Source organism: Pyrus communis, chromosome 7 (genome assembly GCF_041283825.1).
Source record: "Pyrus communis isolate YQ-2024b chromosome 7, ASM4128382v1, whole genome shotgun sequence".
Taxonomy (NCBI): Eukaryota; Viridiplantae; Streptophyta; class Magnoliopsida; order Rosales; family Rosaceae; genus Pyrus; species Pyrus communis.
Genome location: NC_142571.1, coordinates 7,960,570 through 7,968,105, shown reverse-complemented (window position 1 = coordinate 7,968,105; position 7,536 = coordinate 7,960,570).

Below are 7,536 nucleotides of genomic sequence, written 5' to 3'. Positions count from 1 at the left end.
TGAGAGGTGGCACCGGAGTCGACAATCCACGAAGAAGAAGGATTGGAGGTGCTAGCAGCCAAAGCCGATTGAGAGGACTTGGTATTATAGTGAGGATCCATGCGATGAGGACAGGCGCAAGCCTCATGATCAGATTGGCGACAGATTTGACAAGAGAGTTTCTGGGTGGATGAAAAATTAGGGCGAGCACCACGATGGAACCGCTGATTATTACCTCGATTAAATTGGGAAAACCTTTGAGGATTAGATTGCCTGAAGTTACCTCGATTATAATGATTGCTCCGATTAGAATTGTGATCCAGTCCACGACTGGAATTGTTGAAAGATGAAGAAAACTGAGCAACAGGACCTTGAGAGACAGAGTTGACAGGCAAAGGTAGAAGACCAGTGGAGGTGTTGTAAGCCTGAAAGGAAGATACAGGGGTACTTTGCTTGCGACTGGTCAATTGAATCTCTTTGCTGAGAAGCAATCCATGTAACTCATCAAGAGTTGTAGAGCCGAGACGAAATTGGATAGCATCCACAAAAGAATCAAACTCAGGAGGTAAGCCATGAAGAACCACATAAATTAATTCAGAATCTTCAACCGGAGCACCAGCACTGGCAAGAGCATCTGCAATTTCTTCAGTGCGTTGAAGATATTGTGCAGCAGTGAGATCGCCTTTAGTAAGATTCCGAAGGCGAGATCGGAGTTCATGGATATGAGAATGGGAGGCAGTAGCAAGTCGTGACTCCAATTTGGCCAAGAGTTCACGAGCCGAAGAAACGCCAACAGTATAGGGAATTAGGGATTCAGAGAGAGTGGAGTTGATCCAGATGAGGATGTTCTGATCATTTTCATACCAGACAACATATGCCGGATTAAGAGTGCGAGCACCGGAAGAATCAGTGAGAAATTGAGGCGGCGCCACCATAGATCCATCAATCAGCCCGGTGAGATTGTAACAACGAAAGATTGGAGCAAAGAGAGCACTCCAGGTCAGGTAATTGGTAGTGGTGAGCTTAATCGGAACCATAGATCCAATGTTCTGGACCGTAATCGAAGAATTAGGGTTTGAAGAAACAATTGGGGGAAAAGATTGAGATTCTGAAGCCGAGGAGGAATCAGACGCCATGATTAGAGATACAGAAATCAGAGGAGAAGACAAGCAATAGCAAAGGATTGCAAGATCAAAGACTAGCAAGAACAAGATCAAAGAAAGGAGATCGACAGAGAAGCGGGAAAAAGGCAAAGAAAAGAAGAGAAGCGGGAAAAAAATTTGGGATCGAAAGGTCGTGAGACTCAGACGGGTGATACCATGTTAGGAAATTATATTTGTATTTCACACTTGAATAAGATTACAATATGAGTATATATACTGGTTGTGAGCCAAAGCAAATCACAACACTTTCTAACTAAGAGAAAACAAACCTATAACAAATTAACAGTTTTCCTTAGTCACTAAGTATTATCCCTTGAAGATGAATTTACAATATTATCCTTAATACCAATTACATTGTAAATTTTTGTCATAAAACACTACATATGGTTATCAAACAGAACCTATGTATTTTAGTTTCTTGAAAAGATAAAACTGGTTAAAGTATGTCATGCATATACCAAACTATAAAGATGCCTTGCTTCCTGAATTGAACAGATGAAGTGAATGAGCAACTACAAGCTACCACCACCAAATTATAAAGCCCGCAAAGGCTAACCGAAATGAGGCCAAGTCTTACCTTCTTCATCACTAGATTTATTGCACACTTGAAGAACTCAAATTTAAAATCCTGGAATTATCCCAATATAGTCCAACTATCTTTTTCTTTTGCTCCAGGCATATCTAATGATAGCAATTAAGTCAAACATTAATCTTGATCCAATCAGAAATTTCACTAATGCTTTTGAATATGTGGCTAGTTAGCAGTACCTTTTGACGATGAATAATTAAATTACCCTTGATTATTGATTATGTCAGTCACATTAATAGTTAGTGTGACTTGAAGAAGTACTTTTTGCCATGAAAGTAATAAACAAGTAAATTAGAGATGATCTGGGTCTGTTTAATTTTCCTAATGCCTATCGGATTTAGCTAGATTAGGTTTAAAGCAATATTATTAATCAATATAATACAGTACTTTTTTTTTTTTTTTGTTATAATATAGTACTTTAATTTCCACTGATAAAGTATAAGAGCAGTTCCACCATGGAAAAGGTCCCCCAGGGCTATCCACTATTTAATCCACCTAGTGAATAGTAATTGCCTTTAATGAATAGTTATTGTCTTTTGCATCTCCACCCCTACACTTGAATAGCCCTGGCAATAGGTAAGTAAAATAATAGTATTTTTTGCAACTTGCTTGGAATTTTCCTGTGCACTCTCCACTCCCTCACGTCACTCCCTCTCTTTCCACTCATCTTTCTCACTTCTCTCCATTTTTCTGAAGTTCCTCTCTCTCTCTCTCTCTCTCTCTCCCTCTCTCTCTCTCTCTCTCTCTCTCTATAGAGCTCCTAGAGCTCTCACCCACTTTCCTCTTTGAAAATTAAACAAATCAAACTCCAAAACCACAAAACCTTAATCTATGGGACTAAAGGATCTTAGCTATACCGTTGCCTGCATCATCGGACCATCACTCAAACCCAGGTGAGGTTCTCTATGCAAATCTTGTTTCATTATGTCTTAATGTTGATTGGGATAAGATTTGTGGTGTTTTTTCAGTTCGAAACTAGAGATTTAACCCCCTCCAATTTCTCTGAAACCTTGACCAGTTTTTGGTCACCTCCTCGGAGCAAACTCCGGCAAGTTTGTGGGACATGTGTCGAGGATGCGGAGGACTCCGGCTGGGCATCGTTTTGCGAAGGGAGGAGGAGGCATTGGGGAGAGTGGTCGTCACCGCCGCCCATCCACTATGAGACGACGACATTGTTCAAGAACCATGAAGGTTGAGAGAAAGAAAGGGAAGTCCAAGTCCATTCACCACGTGGCTGACGTCGCCCAGACGTTAGCCTTGCGTCACATGCCCTTCGGGCTCTCGGGTTGGCAACTCCTGCCGGGCCTCTCCCTCGGGCCCACTTGGGCTCCATCGCCAGCACACGCTGGACCAAGTTGCTCAGGCTTTCTGGCACTGTTTGAGAGCCAGTCCACCAGACTATTGCCCACGGTGGAACTGCTCTAATAGTTTATCTTAATAAAATGCAGTGGAACTCAAAATAAATAAATAAAAGCAGTGGTTTTACTTGCAAATATATATACAGTTATGCTTGTATGTATATATGGTAACCTTAACTATAAGCGTGAGAAAATTTGCTTAAAAAAGACTGACCTAAAACTTAATCTATTGAAGTTCTAAGCTAGAAACATAACATTTACAGGGCAATCATCTGATACAGTGTCAGTACAAAATAAACTAGCAGGAAAGTTTGCTGTTGAATATATCTTTGACTTATCTAGGTTAATTATATTAGATCAAGATATCGTTGTAATTCTGCCCAGGTTGATGAACGATATTGATTCAAGTGTGGGATTATGATGTTAATCACTCAATTTCTTAGCGATTAAATTTCGGTTTTTGTATTCTTATCATTTTGGGTTAATATCTAGTCGCTTAATTTCTGTATAGAATATTAATTAGGTATGCAAATTTGACGGAATAAATTTTGAGGTCTACTTATTTTGGTCCATGTAGTTTTGCTGAGATTTCACACGTGCTAATTTCTCGAAGGAAAAAAAAATAATTTGATTAGGTAATTAAGCGATTGATTGTCCTTGAGTTGCAAAAATTCCTATATTACTGGTGTTAACTTGTGAAATAAATGTAAAAAAGTGAAACTTCGATCAAACAACTGGGATCAAATTACTTCCAAATCCTTTCCAAGCCAGATAACAGCCATTAGTTGAACTTATATTGCAGATTGCTGTACAGAAAGCATGCATATGATCATGACCCATGCACATTCTGCCATTCTTACTCTAATATTGTACGTATATGGAATACACACATGATAAGGATACAAATCCAAGTACTCTATTTGATTCAACAGAAACACTTATTGAGCAGTACTATAACAGCAACTTGCTAGCTAGTGACAAAACAAGCCACGACTCTTATTTGAACAGGACGACATGCGAAAAAGTTAATAAGACTAGCACTACGATCGCGCAACAGCAATACGCAGTGGCACTGAAGCTATTTCATGCTTCTTAACATTCGAAGTAGTATAAACAAGCCCAAACTTGAAAGTCTGCATGACAAGCCCCATGCTTAGCATCCTCCCAATTCTTGCATTATTTGTCACAGTTGTTCGTGTTGCCACACCAAAAGCGCAGACTTTTGTTTCGACCATTTGTCAACTGTATAACATGACTTATATACCCATGTCAACCAATACCGATAGATATCTATGTTATTATGTCTCTATATTTATTGAAATTAATTTTTATTTTTTTAGAATAAATGACATGAATTTAAAGGAATTTCGATATGCTAATTATAGAACCTTGCATATGCATATAATACAATGCATGGTTCCGACCCACCGGCTCACCCTTCGTTTTGTATATGTCAATACTCAATAATAGTGATTTTTAGTATAATTTTAATTAACGGAAGTCCTAGATCTAAGGCACGTACCAAGGGGTTCAAGGAAGTTATTAATTTTTTCTATATACAATAATATATTTACTTAAAGAGCGAAAAATAAATTAATATCAAACTCATCATCTACGATATTCAAACTAAAATATCTCATTTACAAACGAAGAGTAACATCACTAAATTGTATTATTAAAAACAAAAGTCATATTTTAAAGTTACATGATGCCCACTACCATGCACACAAAATGGAGAACATGTGGTAGTAGGGTTGGTCTTGGTTTTCCATGTTTATTTTTCGATTGCAAAGGGATTATTCTTTTTTCAGATGCCAAATTATGCTGGCAACGATGTAAATGTAGTTTTGGTTTTTATTTTTTATTTTTTCGGAGGGAGGGGAATAACATGAACAGAACATGTGTTTGGGAAAGCTTCCGAGTAATGATCCCAATAAATGCTGAGATGTTACTTTTAGTACTAAAAGAAGAAATATTAAGGATATTTTCTTAAAGAGAGATTTTTTATGGAATTTCTACCACCGTACAGTTTAACATGAATTTTCATGTCAACATTATAATTTATTGTGCAAAAAATATGAGATGTTAAAGAGTCCATGAAAAGTCTCATTTTTAAGAGAATTTCCTATCATTTTTCTTCGCTAACATATTTTGCCCATGTTTCACTCCAAGATACTCTATAAATACACGATTCCAGCTTGGCATTTGGAAATCTTTGCCTTCTCATTTCAACTTTACTTTTCTAAGTAAGCTTAATATACAGTATTAACTCATTTCCCGACAACTTGTGGATCATACTAAAAACCTAATTATAAGAGATTGCAAGTTTGACCATATAAATGGTGTAACATTGATTGTATGATGTACGATGATTATTATGTACTTGAAATTTTACTAATAACCTAAGCAATGTTTGGGACGTGAATAAACATGAGCTCTACATGTTCATGTATAAAAAGTGGGATTAGTGGCTCAATGATATAGCGGCTGGCTATTAACTAACTGATAGTAGATTTTAATTCGTCTATTTCAGATATAGTGTGTCTTTTTTTACCAAGATTGCTCGGGAGAACTGGTCTGATTAATCCCGATATTTGTTAACAGTAATTTCAAAAGCTCAAATAAGATTAGAAATGTTATTCAAGAGGTTGGAGGAAGGTCCTAGTGCAGTACTGTAGATGATGATATGTGCTTGCTTGGTTAGGACAAAGGTATTATGTGTGTGTGTGTGTGTGTGTGTATTATATGAAGGGATAAAATGCCAGAACGTGAGAAATTAGATTGTCTACAAAACAACTGATCTTTGCTGCAGCTTGGGTTATCTATATATACAAAGCTAGCCTTTATTTTAGTATGAAACAAAATTATAATTAAGAAGAAGAAACTATATATTTACTACTGTAAATGCATATCTTATTAATGGATTCTTTTGCCAGCATTTCATTGAGTTACATTTTTTTTTTTTTTTTTTTTTTTTTTTTTTTTTTTCCTGTGTGCAATGTAATTAACATTGTAATTGTAATGACGTGAGTTGGTGTAAAAAATTCCTGTAGAAAATGAATTAGAAATTGTTGGATCCTAAACTGATTCTGGAAATCAGCTCAAGGAAGGTGAAGAAGCAGCAGCAAATCAAGAAAGCTAACGGCTAGTTTTTTTGTTTAAATGTAACGCTAGTTTAATCTAAGTGATAGTTTTTGACACATGTAAGGTCAAATTAGAAGCTCCAATGAAGCGCTAAGATTAGGATTGTAGGAACTGGGTTGGTATGGTTTTTGTCAGCTAGCTCCAATGGAGATAAGGGCTGACTAAGCTTTCCGAAACCCTCCTCAATGATATATATGTGTCAAAGAGCTGCTGTAAAATGCAGTCTCCGATAGCCGACATTCTCTTCTGAAATTCTGTGCAAACATCACCATTTTTGGTACCTTCCATCCTTTCCAAAACCAGCATACAAAATCACTATTCTATAAAACACTCGCAGAAATGGCTAGTTACAATTAATCATTTGAAATACATGTATTTAATAATTTCATTCCAAATACACACAATTTTTCATGTTCTATCACAACTTTTTTTGAAGAATCATGAATCATCACACTAATAGGACAATGTTATACAATCCAACTTTTTTTTTCTTCCTAACTTTTTACTTGGCATTTAGCATTTGAATTCTATAGCATTTTAAACTTTTTCCCTCTTCATTTCGTGCAATAATATTACTACTGTAAAGTCGACTACAAAGAGAGACAAAATTTGAACTTGAGACACATTGCAATGAAGAGAAAACCCTATATGTTGGGGCAATCCACCCATCATCTATCAGTAACGTATAAGATTGCGGGATTAGATCATTAGGGATTTCTGTAGCTATAGAAATTCAAAAGTCATGTCGTTTGGTTAATTAGGTAACTTATTAGGTCAATGACCAAACAATCGGAAATTTTATATAAGTAGACCAATTATTATAAAGAAAAAATAAACTGAGTGAAGATGGCATTGGCAAGTCTATATCTCTTTGCATATAATCATATTCTTTGTTCGGCCATATCGCTATAACCATACTCATACCTCAAGCTATATGCATGCTAGATTGAAAGTGTCCAAAACTTGCCCTTCTTCTATAGATTTTGACGTTTTGTTTTGCTTTGCTATTTGATTCACAGACAACAATCCCATGTCAATATGGGTAACTTTTAATCCCTATCAACGTATTTTTGAGGTAGTTAACCCCCATAGATTGAATCTGTGGCAAACTTTAATTATTAGAAGCGGTTGTCACTAAATAATACAACAAAGTTTCAAATTTGAAAAAATTATGGGCGTCGTTTGCTTTAAACTAATTAGTACGTATAAATACCAATGAAATGCGCATTATTTTTTTTTTGTCAAATAATGACATACACATTATTTGCTAAATACTAACGGAATCTAGCATTATTTATATTAG